This window comes from Chamaea fasciata, unplaced genomic scaffold (genome assembly GCF_029207755.1).
Source record: "Chamaea fasciata isolate MVZ Bird 193981 ecotype frontalis unplaced genomic scaffold, bChaFas1.0.hap1 SCAF_23, whole genome shotgun sequence".
Taxonomy (NCBI): Eukaryota; Metazoa; Chordata; class Aves; order Passeriformes; family Sylviidae; genus Chamaea; species Chamaea fasciata.
This window is the reverse complement of record NW_027094108.1, coordinates 4,455,574-4,474,336: the sequence shown is the minus strand read 5'-3', so window position 1 is coordinate 4,474,336 and position 18,763 is coordinate 4,455,574.

Below are 18,763 nucleotides of genomic sequence, written 5' to 3'. Positions count from 1 at the left end.
GGGGGTGCCCTGAGTGTCCCTGGGGGTGCCCTGGCTGTCCCGTAAGTGTCCTAGGGGGTGCCCTGGCTGTCCCTAGGGTGCCCTGGCTGTCCCTTAGGTGTCCCTGGGTGTGCCCTGGGTGTCTCTGGGGAGCCCTGGCTGTCCCCTAGGTGTCCCTGGGGGGGCCCTGGCTGTCCCTGGGGGAGCCATGGCTGTCCCTGGGGGTGCCCTGCCTGTCCCCTAGGTGTCTCTGGGGAGGTCCTGGCTGTCTCTGGGGTTCCCTGGCTGTCCCCTAGGTGTCCCTGGGGGGGTCCTGGCTGTCTCTGGGGTTCCCTGGCTGTCCCCTAGGTGTCCCTGGGGGGGCCCTGGCTGTCCCTGGGGGAGCCATGGCGGTCCCTGGGGGTGCCCTGGCTGTCCCCTAGGTGTCCCTGGGGGTGCCCTGGCTGTCTCTAGGGTGCCCTTGCTGTGCCCTCGGTGTCCCTGGGGGTGCCCTGGCTGTCCCCTACGTGTCCCTGGGGGTGCCCTGGATGTCCCTGGGGTGCCCTGACTGTCCCCTAGGTGTCCCTGAGGGGGCCCTGGCTGTCTCCTAGGTGTCCCTGGGGTGCCCTGGCTGTCTCGTCAGTCTCCCTGAGGGTGCCCTGGCTGTCCCTGGGGTGCCCTGGGGGTCCCCTGGGTGTCCCTGGGCGTGCACAGGGTGTCCCTGGGGTGCCCTGGCTGTGCCCTCGGTGTCCCTGGGGGTGCCCTGACTGTCCCCTAAGTGTCCTAGGGGGTGCCCTGGCTGTCCCCTAGGTGTCCCTGGGGGTGCCCTGGCTGTCCTCTACGTGTCCCTGGGGGTGCCATCGCTGTCCCTGGGGTGCCCTGGCTTTCCCCTAGGTGTCCCTGGGGACGCCCTGTCTGTCCTCTAGGTGTCCCTGGGGGTGCCCTGCCTGTCCCCTAGGTGTCCCTGGGGGTGCCCTGGGTGTCCCTGGGGGTGCACAGTGTGTCCCTGGGGTTCCTTGGCTGTCCCGTACGTGTCCCTGGGGGTGCCCTGGAGGTCCCCCAGGTGTCCCTGGGGGTGCCCTGGGTGTCCCTGTGGGTGCCCTGGCTGTCCCTACGTGTCCCTGGGGTGCCCTGGGTGTCCCTGGGGTGCCCTGGGGCGCCCTGCCTGTCCCCTAGGTGTCCCTGGGGGTGCCCTCGCTATCCCTAGGCTGCCCTGGCTGTCCCCTAGGTGTCCCTGGGGGTGCCCTGCTTGTCCCCTAGATGTCCTTGGGGGTGCCCTGGCTGTCCCTAGGGTGCCCTGGCTGTGCCCTAGGTGTCCCTGGGTGTGCCCTGGGTGTCCCTGGGGGTGCACAGGGTGTCCCTGGGGTTCCCTGGCTGTCCCCTAGGTGTCCTTGGGGGTGCCCTGGGTGTTCCTGGGGGTGCACAGGGTGTCCCTGGGGTTCCCTGGCTGTCCCCTAGGTGTCCCTGGGGGGCCCTGGCTGTCCCCTAGGTGTCCCTGGGGGTGCCCTGGCTGTCTCTGGGGTGCCCTGGGGGTGCCCTGGGTGTTCCTGGGGGTGCACAGGGTGTCCCTGGGGTGCCCTGGCTGTCCCCTAGGTGTCCCTGGGGGTGCCCCGGCTGTCCCCTAGGTGTCCCTGGGGGTGCCCTGGGTGTCCCTGGGGGTGCCCCTGGCTGTCCCCTAGGTGTCCCTGGGAGTGCCCTGGCTGTCCATAGGGTGCCCTGGCTGTCCCCTGGGTGTCCCTGGGGTGCCCTGGCTGTCCCCTAGGTGTCCCTGGGGGTGCCCTGCCTGTCCCCTAAGTGTCCTAGGGGGTGCCCTGGCTGTCCCTAGGGTGCCCTGGCTGTGCCCTCGCTGTCCCTTGGGGTGGCTTGGCTGTCCCTGGAGTGCTTTGGCTGTCCCCTAGCTGTCCCTGGGGGTGCCCCGGCTGTCCCCTAGGTGTCCCTGGGGATGCCCTGGCTGTCCCTGGGGGTGCCCAGGCTGTCCCCTAGATGTCCCTGGGTGTGCCCTGGGTGTCCCTGGGGGTGCACAGGGTGTTCCTGGGGTTCCCTGGCTGTCCCGTACGTGTCCCTGGGGATGCCTTGGAGGTCCCCTAGGCGTCCCTGGGGGTGCCCTGGGTGTCCCTGGGGTGCCCTGGCTGTCCCCTAGCTGTCCCTGGGGGGGCCCTGGCTGTCTCCTAGGTGTCCCTGGGGGTGCCCTGGCTGTCCCTTTGGGTGCCCTGTCTGTCCCCTACGTGTCCCTGGGGTGCCCTGGGTGTCCCTGGGGTGCCCTGGGGTGCCCTGGCTGTCCCCTAGGTGTCCATAGGGGGGCCCTGGCTGTCCCCTAGGTGTCCCTGGGGGTGCTCTGGCTGTCCCTCTGGGAGCCATGGCTGTCCCATTGGTGTCCCTGGGGGTGCCCAGGCTGTCCCCTAGGTGTCCCTGGGAGTGCCCTCGGTGTCCCTGGGGGTGCCCTGCCTGTCCCCTAGGTGTCCTTGGGGGTGTCCTGGCTGTCCCTAGGGTGCCCTGGCTGTGCCCTAGGTGTCGCTGGGTGTGCCCTGGGTGTCCCTAGGGGTGCACAGGGTGTCCCTGGGGTGCCCTGGCTGTCCCCTAGGTGTCCCTGGGGGTGCCCTGGCTGTCCCCTAGGTGTCCCTGGGGGTGCCCTGAGTGTCCCTGGGGGTGCCCTGGCTGTCCCGTAAGTGTCCTAGGGGGTGCCCTGGCTGTCCCTAGGGTGCCCTGGCTGTCCCTTAGGTGTCCCTGGGTGTGCCCTGGGTGTCTCTGGGGAGCCCTGGCTGTCCCCTAGGTGTCCCTGGGGGGGCCCTGGCTGTCCCTGGGGGAGCCATGGCTGTCCCTGGGGGTGCCCTGCCTGTCCCCTAGGTGTCTCTGGGGAGGTCCTGGCTGTCTCTGGGGTTCCCTGGCTGTCCCCTAGGTGTCCCTGGGGGGGTCCTGGCTGTCTCTGGGGTTCCCTGGCTGTCCCCTAGGTGTCCCTGGGGGGGCCCTGGCTGTCCCTGGGGGAGCCATGGCTGTCCCTGGGGGTGCCCTGGCTGTCCCCTAGGTGTCCCTGGGGGTGCCCTGGCTGTCCCTAGGGTGCCCTTGCTGTGCCCTCGGTGTCCCTGGGGGTACCCTGGCTGTCCCCTACGTGTCCCTGGGGGTGCCCTGGATGTCCCTGGGGTGCCCTGACTGTCCCCTAGGTGTCCCTGAGGGGGCCCTGGCTGTCTCCTAGGTGTCCCTGGGGTGCCCTGGCTGTCTCGTCAGTCTCCCTGAGGGTGCCTTGGCTGTCCCTGGGGTGCCCTGGGGGTGCCCTGGGTGTCCCTGGGCGTGCACAGGGTGTCCCTGGGGTGCCCTGACTGTCCCCTCGGTGTCCCTGGGGGTGCCCTGCCTGTCCCCTAAGTGTCCTAGGGGGTGCCCTGGCTGTGCCCTCGGTGTCTCTGGGGGTGCCCTGGCTGTCCCTAGGGTGCCCTGGCTGTCCGTTAGGTGTCCCTGGGTGTGCCCTGGGTGTCTCTGGGGTGCCCTGGCTGTCCCCTAGCTGTCCCTGGGGGGTCCTGACTGTCCCCTAGGTGTCCCTGGGGGTGCTCTGGCTGTCATTGGGGGAGCTGTGGCTGTCCCCTAGGTGTCCCTGGGGGGGCTTTGGCTGTCCCCTAGGTGTCCCTGGGGGTGCCCTGGGTGTCCCTGGGGTGCCCTGGCTGTGCCCTCAGTGTCTCTGGGGGTGCCCTGCCTGTCCCCTAGGTATCCTTGGGGGTGCCCTGGCTGTCCCTAGGGTGCCCTGGCTGTCCCCTCGGTGTCCCTGGGGGTGGCCTGCCTGTCCCCTAGGTGTCCTTGGGGGTGCCCTGGCTGTCCCTAAGGTGCCCTGGCTGTGCCCTCTGTGTCCCTGGGGGTGCCCTGGCTGTCCCTAGGGTACCCTGGCTGTCCCCTAGGTGTCCCTGGGGGTGCCCTGGGTTTGCCTGGGGTGCCCTGGCTGTCCTCTAGGTGTCCCTAGGGGTGCCCTGGTTGTCCCTGGGGATGCCCTGGCTGTCCCCTAGGTGTCCCTGGGGGTGCCCTGGGTGTTCCTGGGGGGGCCCTGGCTGTCCCCTAGGTGTCCCTGGGGGTGCCCTGGCTGTGCCCTCGGTGTCCCGGAGGGTGCTCTGGGTGTCCCTGGGGGGCCCTGGCTGTCCCCTAGGTGTCCCTGGGGGTGCATTAGGTGTCCCTGGGGGTGCCCAGGGTGTCCCTGGGGTTCCCTGGCTGTCCCCTAGGTGTCCCTGCCTCGCTCGTATCCTCGACTCCGCCTCCGGCGCCATGGTGACTCCCCTCCCAGTCTGGACCAGTGTGGCCTCACCCCCTCCCCTGGGGCCATCCGACCCATCCCAGTATAGACCAGTAAGGCACCGAGTGGCCACCATGGACCCCCACACGCCTGCCAGTTCATCCCAGTTCATCCCAGTCCACTCTTCGTCCATCCCAGGTTTCTCTGGTCACCCTCCCAGTGCTCTCAGTCCATCCCAGTCCCGCAGGTGTTGGTGCTTGGGGCTTGATGAGCTGGTGCCTGTCCGCAACGTGGAGCGGCTCAAACGGGACCTCAGGGTGAGGGGGGCGCGGATTTGGGGGGATCCTGGGGGTCCTGAGTTGTCGTGGAGGGGGTTTTTGGGTTGTGGGGGGTCTGGGGGGAGTCCTGGGGGCTGCTTTGGGTGCTTTGGGGGGTATTCGGGAGGTTTGGGCGGCCCATTTGAGGCATCAAAAACCTGAGGAGGGTTTTGACAGCTCCTGGAGGTGGAGGGGGCCCTGGGGGTGAGCTGGCTGTCCCAGGGGGTTCCTGGCTGTCCCTCGATGTCCCTGGGATGCCCTGGCTGCCACTTAGGTGTCCCTCGGGGTGCCCTGGGTGTCCCTGGGGTGCCCTGGCTGTCCCCTTGGTGTCCCTGGGGGTGCCCTGTGGGTCCCTGTGGTGTCCTGGGGGTGCCCTGGTGTCCCTGGGGGGGGCCTGGCTGTCCCCTAGGTGTCCCTGGGGGCGCCTTGGCTGTCCTCTAGGTGTCCCTGGGGATGCCCTGCCTGTCGCCTACGTGTCCCTGGGGTTGCACTGGCTGTCCCTAGGGTGCCCTGGCTGTCCCCTAGGTGTCCCTGGGGGTGCCCTGGCTGTCCCTAGGGTGCCCTGGCTGTACCCTCGTGTCCCTGGGGGTGCCCTGCCTGGCCCCTAGGTGTTCTTGGGGGTGCCCTGGCTGTCCCTAGAGTGCCCTGGCTGTTCTTTTGGTGTCTCTGGGGGTGCCCTGGCTGTCCCCTAGGTGTCCCTGGGGGTGCCCTGGCTGTCTCTGGGGTGCCCTGGGGGTGCCCGGGGTGTCCCTGGAGGTGCACAGGGTGTCCCTGTGGTGCCCTGGAGGTCCCCTAGGTGTCCCTGGGGGTGCCCTGGGTGTCCCTGGGGTGCCCTGGATGTCCCCTAGGTGTCCCTGGGTGTGCCCTGGCTGTCCCAGTGGGTGCCCAGGCTGTCCCCTACGTGTGCCTGGGATGCCCTGGCTGTCTCGTCAGTGTCCCTGGGGGTGCCCTGGCTGTCCCTGGGGGTGCCCCGGCTGTCCCCTAGGTGTCCCTGGGGTGCCCTGCCTGTCCCCTCGGTGGCCCTGGAGGTGCCCTGGCTGTCCCTAGGCTGCCCTGGCTGTCCCTTAGTTGTCCCTGGGTGTGCCCTGGGTGTCTCTGGGGTGCCCTGCCTGTCCCCTAGGTGTCCCTGGGGGTGCCCTGGGTGTCCCTGGAGTGCCCTGGCTGTCCCCTAGGTGTCCCTGGGGGGGCCCTGGCTGTCTCCTAGGTGTCCCTGGGGGTGCCCTGGCTGTCCCCTACGTGTCCCTGGGGTGCCCTGGGTGTCCCTGGGGTGCCCTGGGGTGCCCTGGCTGTCCTCTAGGTGTCCCTGGGGGTGCCCTGCTTGTCCTCTACGTGTCCCTGGGGGTGCCCTCGCTGTCCATGGGGTGCCCTGGCTGTCCCCTAGGTGTCCCAGAGGACCCCCTGTCTGTCCTCTAGGTGTCCCTGGGGGTGCCCTGCCTGTCCCCTAGGTGTCCCTGGGGGTGCCCTGGGTGTCCCTGGGGGTGCACAGCGTGTCCCTGGGGTTCCCTGGCTCTCCCCTAGGTGTCCCTGGGGGTGCCCTGGGTGTCCCTGGGGGTGCACAGGGTGTCCCTGGGGTTCCCTGGCTGTCCCCAAGGTGTCCCTGGGGAGGCCCTGGCTGTCCCCTAGGTGTCCCTGGGGGTGCCCTGGCTGTCTCTGGGGTGCCCTGGGGGTGCCCTGGGTGTCCCTGGGGGTGCACAGGGTGTCCCTGGGGTGCCCTGGCTGTCCCCTAGGTGTCCCTGGGGGTGCCCTGGCTGTCCCTGGGAGTGCCCCGGCTGTCCCCTAGGTGTCCCTGAGGTGCCCTACCTGTCCTCTACGTGTCCCTGGGGGTTCCCTGGCTGTCCCCTCGGTGGCCCTGGGGGTGCACTTGCTGTCCCTAGGGTGCCCTGGCTGTCCCTTAGGTGTCCCTGGGGGTGCCCTGGGTGTCCCTGGGGGTGCACAGGGTGTCCCTGGGGTTCCCTGGCTGTCCCCTAGGTGTCCCTGGGGGGGCCCTGGCTGTCCCCTAGGTGTCCCTGGGGGTGCCCTGGCTGTCCCTGGGGGTGCACAGGGTGTCCCTGGGGTTCCCTGGCTGTCCCGTACGTGTCCCTGGGGATGCCTTGGAGGTCCCCTAGGCGTCCCTGGGGGGGCCCTGGGTGTCCCTGGGGTGCCCTGGCTGTCCCCTAGCTGTCCCTGGGGGGGGGCCCTGGCTGTCTCCTAGGTGTCCCTGGGGGTGCCCTGGCTGTCCCTGTGGGTGCCCTGTCTGTCCCCTACGTGTCCCTGGGGTGCCCTGCGTGTCCCTGGGGTGCCCTGAGGTGCACTGGCTGTCCCCTCGGTGTCCATAGGGGGGCCCTGGCTGTCCCCTAGGTGTCCCTGGGGGTGCTCTGGCTGTCCCTCTGGGAGCCATGGCTGTCCCATTGGTGTCCCTGGGGGTGCCCTGGCTGTCCCTAGGGTGCCCTGGCTGTGCCCTAGGTGTCGCTGGGGGTGCACAGGGTGTCCCTGGGGTGCCCTGGCTGTCCGCTAGGTGTCCCTGGGGGTGCCCCGGCTGTCCCCTAGGTGTACCTGGGGGTGCCCTGAGTGTCCCTGGGGGTGCCCTGGCTGTCCCCTAAGTGTCCTAGGGGGTGCCCTGGCTTTCCCTAGGGTGCCCTGGCTGTCCCTTAGGTGTCCCTGGGTGTTCCCTGGGTGTCTCTGGGGAGCCCTGGCTGTCCCCTAGGTGTCCCTGGGGGGGTCCTGGCTGTCCCCTAGGTGTCTCTGGGGGGGTCCTGGCTGTCCATAGGGTGCCCTGGCTGTCCCCTAGGTGTCCCTGGGGGTGCCCTGGCTGTCTCTGGGGTGCCCTGGGGATGCCCTGGGTGTCCCTGGAGGTGCACAGGGTGTCCCTGGGGTGCCCTGGAGGTCCGCTAGGTGTCCCTGGGGGTGCCCTGGGTGTCCCTGGGGTGCCCTGGCTGTCCCCTAGGTGTTCCTGGGGGTGCCCCGGCTGTCCCCTAGGTGTCCCTGGGGGTGCCCTGGCTGTCTCTGGGGGTGCACAGGGTGTCCCTTGGGTTCCCTGGCTGTCCCGTACGTGTCCCTGGGGGTGCCCTGGAGGTCCCCTTGGTGTCCCTGGGGGTGCCCTGGGTGTCTCTGGGGTGCCCTGGCTGTCCTGTCCCCTAGGTGTCCCTGGGGGGGGCCCTGGCTGTCTCCTAGGTGTCCCTGGGGGTGCCCTGGGCGTCCCTGGGGTGCCCTGTGGTGCCCTGGCTGTCCCCTAGGTGTCCCTGGGGTGCCCTGGGTGTCCCTGGGGTGCCCTGGAGTGCCTTGGCTGTCCCCTAGTGTCCTTGGAGGTGCCCTGCCTGTCCCCTACGTGTCCCTGGGGGTGCCCTCGCTGTCCCTGGGGTGCCCTTGCTGTCCCCTAGGCGGCCCTGGGGGTGCCCTGGGTGTCCCTGGGGGTGCCCTGGGTGTCCCCTCGGTGTCTTTGGGAATGCCCTGGCTGTCCCCTAAGTGTCCTAGGGGGTACCCTGGCTGTCCCTAGGGTGCCCTGGCTGTCCCTTAGGTGTCCCTGGGTGTGCCCAGGGTGTCTCTGGGGAGCCCTGGCTGTCCCCTAGGTGTCCCTGGGGGGGCCCAGGCTGTCCCTGGGGGAGCCATGGCTGTCCCTGGGAGTGCCCTGCCTGTCCCCTAGGTGTCCCTGGGGGGGTCCTGGCTGTCTCTGGGGTTCCTTGGCTGTCCCCTAGGTGTCCCTGGGGGTGCCCTGGCTGTCCCCTACGTGTCCCTGGGGGTGCCCTGGGTGTCCCTGGAGTGCCCTGACTGTCCCCTAGGTGTCCCTGAGGGGGCCCTTGCTGTCTCCTAGGTGTCCCTGTGGGTGCCCTGCCTGTCCCCTAAGTGTCCTAGGGGGTGCCCTGGCTGTGCCCTCGGTGTCTCTGGGGGTGCCCTGGCTGTCCCTAGGGTGCCCTGGCTGTCCCTTAGGTGTCCCTGGGGGTGCCCAGGGTGTCCCTGGGGTTCCCTGGCTGTCCCGTAGGTGTCCCTGGGGGTGCCCTGGGTGTCCCTGGGGGTGCACAGGGTGTCCCTGGGGGTGCCCTGGCTGTCCCTGGGGGTGCCCTGGGTGTCCCTGGGGTGCCCTGGCTGTCCCCTAGGTGTCCATGGGGGGGCCCAGGCTGTCCCCTAGGTGTCCCTGGGGGTGCTCTGGCTGTCCCCTAAGTGTCCTAGGGGGTGCCCTGGCGGTCCCTAGGGTGCCCTGGCTGTCCCTTAGGTTTCCCTGGGTGTGCCCTGGGTGTCTCTGGGGAGCCCTGGCTGTCCCCTATGTGTCCCTGGGGGGGCCCTGGCTGTCCCTGGGGGAGCCATGGCTGTCCCTGGGGGTGCCCTGGCTCTCCCCTAGGTGTCCCTGGGGGTGCCCTGGCTGTCTCTAGGGTGCCCTTGCTGTGCCCTCGGTGTCCCTGGGGGTGCCCTGGCTGTCCCCTACGTGTCCCTGGGGGTGCCCTGGATGTCCCTGGGGTGCCCTGACTGTCCCCTAGGTGTCCCTGAGGGGGCCCTGGCTGTCTCCTAGGTGTCCCTGGGGTGCCCTGGCTGTCTCATCAGTCTCCCTGAGGGTGCCCTGGCTGTCCCTGGGGTGCCCTGGGGGTCCCCTGGGTGTCCCTGGGCGTGCACAGGGTGTCCCTGGGGTGCCCTGGCTGTCCCCTCGGTGTCCCTGGGGGTGCCCTGACTGTCCCCTAAGTGTCCTAGGGGGTGCCCTGGCTGTCCCCTAGGTGTCCCTGGGGGTGCCCTGGCTGTCCTCTACGTGTCCCTGGGGGTGCCATCGCTGTCCCTGGGGTGCCCTGGCTGTCCCCTAGGTGTCCCTGGGGACGCCCTGTCTGTCCCCTAGGTGTCCCTGGGGGTGCCCTGGGTGTCCCTGGGGGTGCACAGTGTGTCCCTGGGGTTCCTTGGCTGTCCCGTACGTGTCCCTGGGGGTGCCCTGGAGGTCCCCCAGGTGTCCCTGGGGGTGCCCTGGGTGTCCCTGTGGGTGCCCTGGCTGTCCCTACGTGTCCCTGGGGTGCCCTGGGTGTCCCTGGGGTGCCCTGGGGCGCCCTGCCTGTCCCCTAGGTGTCCCTGGGGGTGCCCTCGCTATCCCTAGGCTGCCCTGGCTGTCCCCTAGGTGTCCCTGGGGGTGCCCTGCTTGTCCCCTAGATGTCCTTGGGGGTGCCCTGGCTGTCCCTAGGGTGCCCTGGCTGTGCCCTAGGTGTCCCTGGGTGTGCCCTGGGTGTCCCTGGGGGTGCACAGGGTGTCCCTGGGGTTCCCTGGCTGTCCCCTAGGTGTCCTTGGGGGTGCCCTGGGTGTTCCTGGGGGTGCACAGGGTGTCCCTGGGGTTCCCTGGCTGTCCCCTAGGTGTCCCTGGGGGGCCCTGGCTGTCCCCTAGGTGTCCCTGGGGGTGCCCTGGCTGTCTCTGGGGTGCCCTGGGGGTGCCCTGGGTGTTCCTGGGGGTGCACAGGGTGTCCCTGGGGTGCCCTGGCTGTCCCCTAGGTGTCCCTGGGGGTGCCCCGGCTGTCCCCTAGGTGTCCCTGGGGGTGCCCTGGGTGTCCCTGGGGGTGCCCCTGGCTGTCCCCTAGGTGTCCCTGGGAGTGCCCTGGCTGTCCATAGGGTGCCCTGGCTGTCCCCTGGGTGTCCCTGGGGTGCCCTGGCTGTCCTCTAGGTGTCCCTGGGGGTGCCCTGCCTGTCCCCTAAGTGTCCTAGGGGGTGCCCTGGCTGTCCCTAGGGTGCCCTGGCTGTGCCCTCGCTGTCCCTTGGGGTGGCCTGGCTGTCCCTGGAGTGCTTTGGCTGTCCCCTAGCTGTCCCTGGGGGTGCCCCGGCTGTCCCCTAGGTGTCCCTGGGGATGCCCTGGCTGTCCCTGGGGGTGCCCAGGCTGTCCCCTAGATGTCCCTGGGTGTGCCCTGGGTGTCCCTGGGGGTGCACAGGGTGTTCCTGGGGTTCCCTGGCTGTCCCGTACGTGTCCCTGGGGATGCCTTGGAGGTCCCCTAGGCGTCCCTGGGGGTGCCCTGGGTGTCCCTGGGGTGCCCTGGCTGTCCCCTAGCTGTCCCTGGGGGGGCCCTGGCTGTCTCCTCGGTGTCCCTGGGGGTGCCCTGGCTGTCCCTTTGGGTGCCCTGTCTGTCCCCTACGTGTCCCTGGGGTGCCCTGGCTGTCCCTGGGGTGCCCTGGGGTGCCCTGGCTGTCCCCTAGGTGTCCATAGGGGGGCCCTGGCTGTCCCCTAGGTGTCCCTGGGGGTGCTCTGGCTGTCCCTCTGGGAGCCATGGCTGTCCCATTGGTGTCCCTGGGGGTGCCCAGGCTGTCCCCTAGGTGTCCCTGGGGGGGCCCAGGCTGTCCCTGGGGGAGCCATGGCTGTCCCTGGGAGTGCCCTGCCTGTCCCCTAGGTGTCCCTGGGGGGGTCCTGGCTGTCTCTGGGGTTCCTTGGCTGTCCCCTAGGTGTCCCTGGGGGTGCCCTGGCTGTCCCCTACGTGTCCCTGGGGGTGCCCTGGGTGTCCCTGGAGTGCCCTGACTGTCCCCTAGGTGTCCCTGAGGGGGCCCTTGCTGTCTCCTAGGTGTCCCTGTGGGTGCCCTGCCTGTCCCCTAAGTGTCCTAGGGGGTGCCCTGGCTGTGCCCTCGGTGTCTCTGGGGGTGCCCTGGCTGTCCCTAGGGTGCCCTGGCTGTCCCTTAGGTGTCCCTGGGGGTGCCCAGGGTGTCCCTGGGGTTCCCTGGCTGTCCCGTAGGTGTCCCTGGGGGTGCCCTGGGTGTCCCTGGGGGTGCACAGGGTGTCCCTGGGGGTGCCCTGGCTGTCCCTGGGGGTGCCCTGGGTGTCCCTGGGGTGCCCTGGCTGTCCCCTAGGTGTCCATGGGGGGGCCCAGGCTGTCCCCTAGGTGTCCCTGGGGGTGCTCTGGCTGTCCCCTAAGTGTCCTAGGGGGTGCCCTGGCGGTCCCTAGGGTGCCCTGGCTGTCCCTTAGGTTTCCCTGGGTGTGCCCTGGGTGTCTCTGGGGAGCCCTGGCTGTCCCCTATGTGTCCCTGGGGGGGCCCTGGCTGTCCCTGGGGGAGCCATGGCTGTCCCTGGGGGTGCCCTGGCTCTCCCCTAGGTGTCCCTGGGGGTGCCCTGGCTGTCTCTAGGGTGCCCTTGCTGTGCCCTCGGTGTCCCTGGGGGTGCCCTGGCTGTCCCCTACGTGTCCCTGGGGGTGCCCTGGATGTCCCTGGGGTGCCCTGACTGTCCCCTAGGTGTCCCTGAGGGGGCCCTGGCTGTCTCCTAGGTGTCCCTGGGGTGCCCTGGCTGTCTCATCAGTCTCCCTGAGGGTGCCCTGGCTGTCCCTGGGGTGCCCTGGGGGTCCCCTGGGTGTCCCTGGGCGTGCACAGGGTGTCCCTGGGGTGCCCTGGCTGTCCCCTCGGTGTCCCTGGGGGTGCCCTGACTGTCCCCTAAGTGTCCTAGGGGGTGCCCTGGCTGTCCCCTAGGTGTCCCTGGGGGTGCCCTGGCTGTCCTCTACGTGTCCCTGGGGGTGCCATCGCTGTCCCTGGGGTGCCCTGGCTGTCCCCTAGGTGTCCCTGGGGACGCCCTGTCTGTCCCCTAGGTGTCCCTGGGGGTGCCCTGGGTGTCCCTGGGGGTGCACAGTGTGTCCCTGGGGTTCCTTGGCTGTCCCGTACGTGTCCCTGGGGGTGCCCTGGAGGTCCCCCAGGTGTCCCTGGGGGTGCCCTGGGTGTCCCTGTGGGTGCCCTGGCTGTCCCTACGTGTCCCTGGGGTGCCCTGGGTGTCCCTGGGGTGCCCTGGGGCGCCCTGCCTGTCCCCTAGGTGTCCCTGGGGGTGCCCTCGCTATCCCTAGGCTGCCCTGGCTGTCCCCTAGGTGTCCCTGGGGGTGCCCTGCTTGTCCCCTAGATGTCCTTGGGGGTGCCCTGGCTGTCCCTAGGGTGCCCTGGCTGTGCCCTAGGTGTCCCTGGGTGTGCCCTGGGTGTCCCTGGGGGTGCACAGGGTGTCCCTGGGGTTCCCTGGCTGTCCCCTAGGTGTCCTTGGGGGTGCCCTGGGTGTTCCTGGGGGTGCACAGGGTGTCCCTGGGGTTCCCTGGCTGTCCCCTAGGTGTCCCTGGGGGGCCCTGGCTGTCCCCTAGGTGTCCCTGGGGGTGCCCTGGCTGTCTCTGGGGTGCCCTGGGGGTGCCCTGGGTGTTCCTGGGGGTGCACAGGGTGTCCCTGGGGTGCCCTGGCTGTCCCCTAGGTGTCCCTGGGGGTGCCCCGGCTGTCCCCTAGGTGTCCCTGGGGGTGCCCTGGGTGTCCCTGGGGGTGCCCCTGGCTGTCCCCTAGGTGACCCTGGGAGTGCCCTGGCTGTCCATAGGGTGCCCTGGCTGTCCCCTGGGTGTCCCTGGGGTGCCCTGGCTGTCCTCTAGGTGTCCCTGGGGGTGCCCTGCCTGTCCCCTAAGTGTCCTAGGGGGTGCCCTGGCTGTCCCTAGGGTGCCCTGGCTGTGCCCTCGCTGTCCCTTGGGGTGGCCTGGCTGTCCCTGGAGTGCTTTGGCTGTCCCCTAGCTGTCCCTGGGGGTGCCCCGGCTGTCCCCTAGGTGTCCCTGGGGATGCCCTGGCTGTCCCTGGGGGTGCCCAGGCTGTCCCCTAGATGTCCCTGGGTGTGCCCTGGGTGTCCCTGGGGGTGCACAGGGTGTTCCTGGGGTTCCCTGGCTGTCCCGTACGTGTCCCTGGGGATGCCTTGGAGGTCCCCTAGGCGTCCCTGGGGGTGCCCTGGGTGTCCCTGGGGTGCCCTGGCTGTCCCCTAGCTGTCCCTGGGGGGGCCCTGGCTGTCTCCTCGGTGTCCCTGGGGGTGCCCTGGCTGTCCCTTTGGGTGCCCTGTCTGTCCCCTACGTGTCCCTGGGGTGCCCTGGCTGTCCCTGGGGTGCCCTGGGGTGCCCTGGCTGTCCCCTAGGTGTCCATAGGGGGGCCCTGGCTGTCCCCTAGGTGTCCCTGGGGGTGCTCTGGCTGTCCCTCTGGGAGCCATGGCTGTCCCATTGGTGTCCCTGGGGGTGCCCAGGCTGTCCCCTAGGTGTCCCTGGGAGTGCCCTCGGTGTCCCTGGGGGTGCCCTGCCTGTCCCCTAGGTGTCCTTGGGGGTGTCCTGGCTGTCCCTAGGGTGCCCTGGCTGTGCCCTAGGTGTCGCTGGGTGTGCCCTGGGTGTCCCTAGGGGTGCACAGGGTGTCCCTGGGGTGCCCTGGCTGTCCCCTAGGTGTCCCTGGGGGTGCCCCGGCTGTCCCCTAGGTGTCCCTGGGGGTGCCCTGAGTGTCCCTGGGGGTGCCCTGGCTGTCCCCTAAGTGTCCTAGGGGGTGCCCTGGCTGTCCCTAGGGTGCCCTGGCTGTCCCTTAGGTGTCCCTGGGTGTGCCCTGGGTGTCTCTGGGGAGCCCTGGCTGTCCCCTAGGTGTCCCTGGGGGGGGCCTGGCTGTCCCTGGGGGAGCCATGGCTGTCCCTGGAGGTGCCCTGCCTGTCCCCTAGGTGTCTCCGGGGAGGTCCAGGCTGTCTCTGGGGTTCCCTGGCTGTCCCCTAGATGTCCCTGGGGGGGTCCTGGCTGTCTCTGGGGTTCCCTGGCTGTCCCCTAGGTGTCCCTGGGGGGGCCCTGGCTGTCCCTGGGGGAGCCATGGCTGTCCCTGGGGGTGCCCTGGCTGTCCCCTAGGTGTCCCTGGGGGTGCCCTGGCTGTCCCTAGGGTGCCCTTGCTGTGCCCTCGGTGTCCCTGGGGGTGCCCTGGCTGTCCCCTACGTGTCCCTGGGGGTGCCCTGGATGTCCCTGGGGTGCCCTGACTGTCCCCTAGGTGTCCCTGAGGGGGCCCTGGCTGTCTCCTAGGTGTCCCTGGGGTGCCCTGGCTGTCTCGTCAGTCTCCCTGAGGGTGCCTTGGCTGTCCCTGGGGTGCCCTGGGGGTGCCCTGGGTGTCCCTGGGCGTGCACAGGGTGTCCCTGGGGTGCCCTGGCTGTCCCCTCGGTGTCCCTGGGGGTGCCCTGCCTGTCCCCTAAGTGTCCTAGGGGGTGCCCTGGCTGTGCCCTCGGTGTCTCTGTGGGTGCCCTGGCTGTCCCCTAGCTGTCCCTGGGGGGTCCTGACTGTCCCCTAGGTGTCCCTGGGGGTGCTCTGGCTGTCATTGGGGGAGCTATGGCTGTCCCCTAGGTGTCCCTGGGGGGGCTTTGGCTGTCCCCTAGGTGTCCCTGGGGGTGCCCTGGGTGTCCCTGGGGTGCCCTGGCTGTGCCCTCAGTGTCTCTGGGGGTGCCCTGCCTGTCCCCTAGGTATCCTTGGGGGTGCCCTGGCTGTCCCTAGGGTGCCCTGGCTGTCCCCTCGGTGTCCCTGGGGGTGGCCTGCCTGTCCCCTAGGTGTCCCTGGGGGTGCCCTGGGTTTGCCTGGGGTGCCCTGGCTGTCCTCTAGGTGTCCCTGGGGGTGCCCTGGCTGTCCCTAGGGTACCCTGGCTGTCCCCTAGGTGTCCCTGGGGGTGCCCTGGGTTTGCCTGGGGTGCCCTGGCTGTCCTCTAGGTGTCCCTGGGGGTGCCCTGGGCGTCCCTGGGGATGCCCTGGCTGTCCCCTAGGTGTCCCTGGGGGTGCCCTGGGTGTCCCTGGGGGGGCCCTGGCTGTCCCCTAGGTGTCCCTGGGGGTGCCCTGGCTGTGCCCTCGGTGTCCCGGAGGGTGCTCTGGCTGTCCCTAGGGTGCCCTGGCTGCACCCTAGGTGTCCCTGGGGGTGCCCTGGCTGTCCCCTAGGTGTCCCCTGGGGGTGCCCTGGGTGTCCCTGGGGGGCCCTGGCTGTCCCCTAGGTGTCCCTGGGGGTGCATTAGGTGTCCCTGGGGGTGCCCAGGGTGTCCCTGGGGTTCCCTGGCTGTCCCCTAGGTGTCCCTGCCTCGCTCGTATCCTCGACTCCGCCTCCGGCGCCATGGTGACTCCCCTCCCAGTCTGGACCAGTGTGGCCTCACCCCCTCCCCTGGGGCCATCCGACCCATCCCAGTCTAGACCAGTAAGGCACCGAGTGGCCACCATGGACCCCCACACGCCTGCCAGTTCATCCCAGTTCATCCCAGTCCACTCTTCGTCCATCCCAGGTTTCTCTGGTCACCCTCCCAGTGCTCTCAGTCCATCCCAGTCCCGCAGGTGTTGGTGCTTGGGGCTTGATGAGCTGGTGCCTGTCCGCAACGTGGAGCGGCTCAAACGGGACCTCAGGGTGAGGGGGGCGCGGATTTGGGGGGATCCTGGGGGTCCTGAGTTGTCGTGGAGGGGGTTTTTGGGTTGTGGGGGGTCTGGGGGGAGTCCTGGGGGCTGCTTTGGGTGCTTTGGGGGGTATTCGGGAGGTTTGGGCGGCCCATTTGAGGCATCAAAAACCTGAGGAGGGTTTTGACAGCTCCTGGAGGTGGAGGGGGCCGTGGGGGTGAGCTGGCTGTCCCAGGGGGTTCCTGGCTGTCCCTCGATGTCCCTGGGGTGCCCTGGCTGTCACTTAGGTGTCCCTCGGGGTGCCCTGGGTGTCCCTGGGGTGCCCTGGCTGTCCCCTCGGTGTCCCTGGGGGCGCCTTGGCTGTCCTCTAGGTGTCCCTGGGGATGCCCTGCCTGTCGCCTACGTGTCCCTGGGGTTGCACTGGCTGTCCCTAGGGTGCCCTGGCTGTCCCCTAGGTGTCCCTGGGGGTGCCCTGGCTGTCCCTAGGGTGCCCTGGCTGTACCCTCGTGTCCCTGGGGGTGCCCTGCCTGGCCCCTAGGTGTTCTTGGGGGTGCCCTGGCTGTCCCTAGGGTGCCCTGGCTGTTCTTTTGGTGTCTCTGGGGGTGCCCTGGCTGTCCCTAGGGTGCCCTGGCTGTGCCCTGGGTGTCCCTGGGGGTGCCCTGGCTGTCTCTGGGGTGCCCTGGGGGTGCCCGGGGTGTCCCTGGAGGTGCACAGGGTGTCCCTGTGGTGCCCTGGAGGTCCCCTAGGTGTCCCTGGGGGTGCCCTGGGTGTCCCTGGGGTGCCCTGGATGTCCCCTAGGTGTCCCTGGGTGTGCCCTGGCTGTCCCAGTGGGTGCCCAGGCTGTCCCCTACGTGTGCCTGGGATGCCCTGGCTGTCTCGTCAGTGTCCCTGGGGGTGCCCTGGCTGTCCCTGGGGGTGCCCCGGCTGTCCCCTAGGTGTCCCTGGGGTGCCCTGCCTGTCCCCTCGGTGGCCCTGGAGGTGCCCTGGCTGTCCCTAGGCTGCCCTGGCTGTCCCTTAGTTGTCCCTGGGTGTGCCCTGGGTGTCTCTGGGGTGCCCTGCCTGTCCCCTAGGTGTCCCTGGGGGTGCCCTGGGTGTCCCTGGAGTGCCCTGGCTGTCCCCTAGGTGTCCCTGGGGGGGCCCTGGCTGTCTCCTAGGTGTCCCTGGGGGTGCCCTGGCTGTCCCTTACGTGTCCCTGGGGTGCCCTGGGCTGTCCCTAGGGGTGCCCTGGGGTGCCCTGGCTGTCCCTAGGTGTCCCTGGGGGTGCCCTGCTTGTCCTCTACGTGTCCGTGGGGGTGCCCTGGATGTCCCTCGGGTGCCCTGACTGTCCCCCTAGGTGTCCCTGGGGGTGCCCTGGCTGTCCCTAGGGTGCCCTGGCTGTACCCTCGTGTACCTGGGGGTGCCCTGCCTGGCCCCTAGGTGTTCTTGGGGGTGCCCTGGCTGTGCCCTCGGTGTCCCGGAGGGTGCTCTGGCTGTCCCTAGGGTGCCCTGGCTGCGCCCTAGGTGTCCCTGGGGGTGCCCTGGCTGTCCCCTAGGTGTCCTGGGGGTGCCCTGGGTGTCCCTGGGGGGCCCTGGCTGTCCCCTAGGTGTCCCTGTCTCGCTCGTATCCTCGACTCCGCCTCCGGCGCCATGGTGACTCCCCTCCCAGTCTGGACCAGTGTGGCCTCACCCCCTCCCCTGGGGCCATCCGACCCATCCCAGTATAGACCAGTAAGGCACCGAGTGGCCACCATGGACCCGCACACGCCTGCCAGTTCATCCCAGTTCATCCCAGTCCACTCTTCGTCCATCCCAGGTTTCTCTGGTCACCCTCCCAGTGCTCTCAGTCCATCCCAGTCCCGCAGGTGTTGGTGCTTGGGGCTTGATGAGCTGGTGCCTGTCCGCAACGTGGAGCGGCTCAAACGGGACCTCAGGGTGAGGGGGGCGCGGATTTGGGGGGATCCTGGGGGTCCTGAGTTGTCGTGGAGGGGGTTTTTGGGTTGTGGGGGGTCTGGGGGGAGTCCTGGGGGCTGCTTTGGGTGCTTTGGGGGGTATTCGGGAGGTTTGGGCGGCCCATTTGAGGCATCAAAAACCTGAGGAGGGTTTTGACAGCTCCTGGAGGTGGAGGGGGCCGTGGGGGTGAGCTGGCTGTCCCAGGGGGTTCCTGGCTGTCCCTCGATGTCCCTGGGGTGCCCTGGCTGTCACTTAGGTGTCCCTCGGGGTGCCCTGGGTGTCCCTGGGGTGCCCTGGCTGTCCCCCTTGGTGTCCCTGGGGGTGCCCTGTGGGTCCCGGTGGTGTCCTAGGGGTGCCCTGGTGTCCCTGGGGGGGGGCCTGGCTGTCCCCTAGGTGTCCCTGGGGGCGCCTTGGCTGTCCTCTAGGTGTCCCTGGGGATGCCCTGCCTGTCGCCTACGTGTCCCTGGGGTTGCACTGGCTGTCCCTAGGGTGCCCTGGCTGTCCCCTAGGTGTCCCTGGGGGTGCCCTGGCTGTCCCTAGGGTGCCCTGGCTGTACCCTCGTGTACCTGGGGGTGCCCTGCCTGGCCCCTAGGTGTTCTTGGGGGTGCCCTGGCTGACCCTAGGGTGCCCTGGCTGTGCTTTTGGTGTCTCTGGGGGTGCCCTGGCTGTCCCTAGGGTGCCCTGGCTGTGCCCTACGTGTCCCTGGGTGTGCCCTGGCTGTCCCCTAGGTGTCCCTGGGGGTGCCCTGGCTGTCTCTGGGGTGCCCTGGGGGTGCCCGGGGTGTCCCTGGAGGTGCACAGGGTGTCCCTGTGGTGCCCTGGAGGTCCCCTAGGTGTCCCTGGGGGTGCCCTGGGTGTCCCTGGGGTTCCCTGGCTGTCCCCTAGGTGTCCCTGGGGGGGGCCCTGGCTGTCCCCTAGGTGTCCCACGGTGTGCCCTGGGTGTCCCTGGGGGTGAACAGGGTGTCCCTGGCGTTCCCTGGCTGTCCCCTAGGTGTCCCTGGGGGTGCCCTGGGTGTCCCTGGGGGGGCCCTGGCTGTCCCCTTGGTGTCCCTGGGGGTGCATTAGGTGTCCCTGGGGGTGCCCAGTGTGTCCCTGGGGATCCCTGGCTGTCCCCTAGGTGTCCCTGGGAAGGCCCTGGGTGTCCCTGGGGGTGCACAGGGTGTCAGTGGGGTTCCCTGACTGTCCCGTACGTGTCCCTGGGGTTCCCTGGAGGTCCCCTTGGTGTCCCTGGGGGTGTCCTGAGTGTCCCTGGGCTGCACTGGCTGTCCCCTAGGTGTCCCTGGGGGGGCCCTGGCAG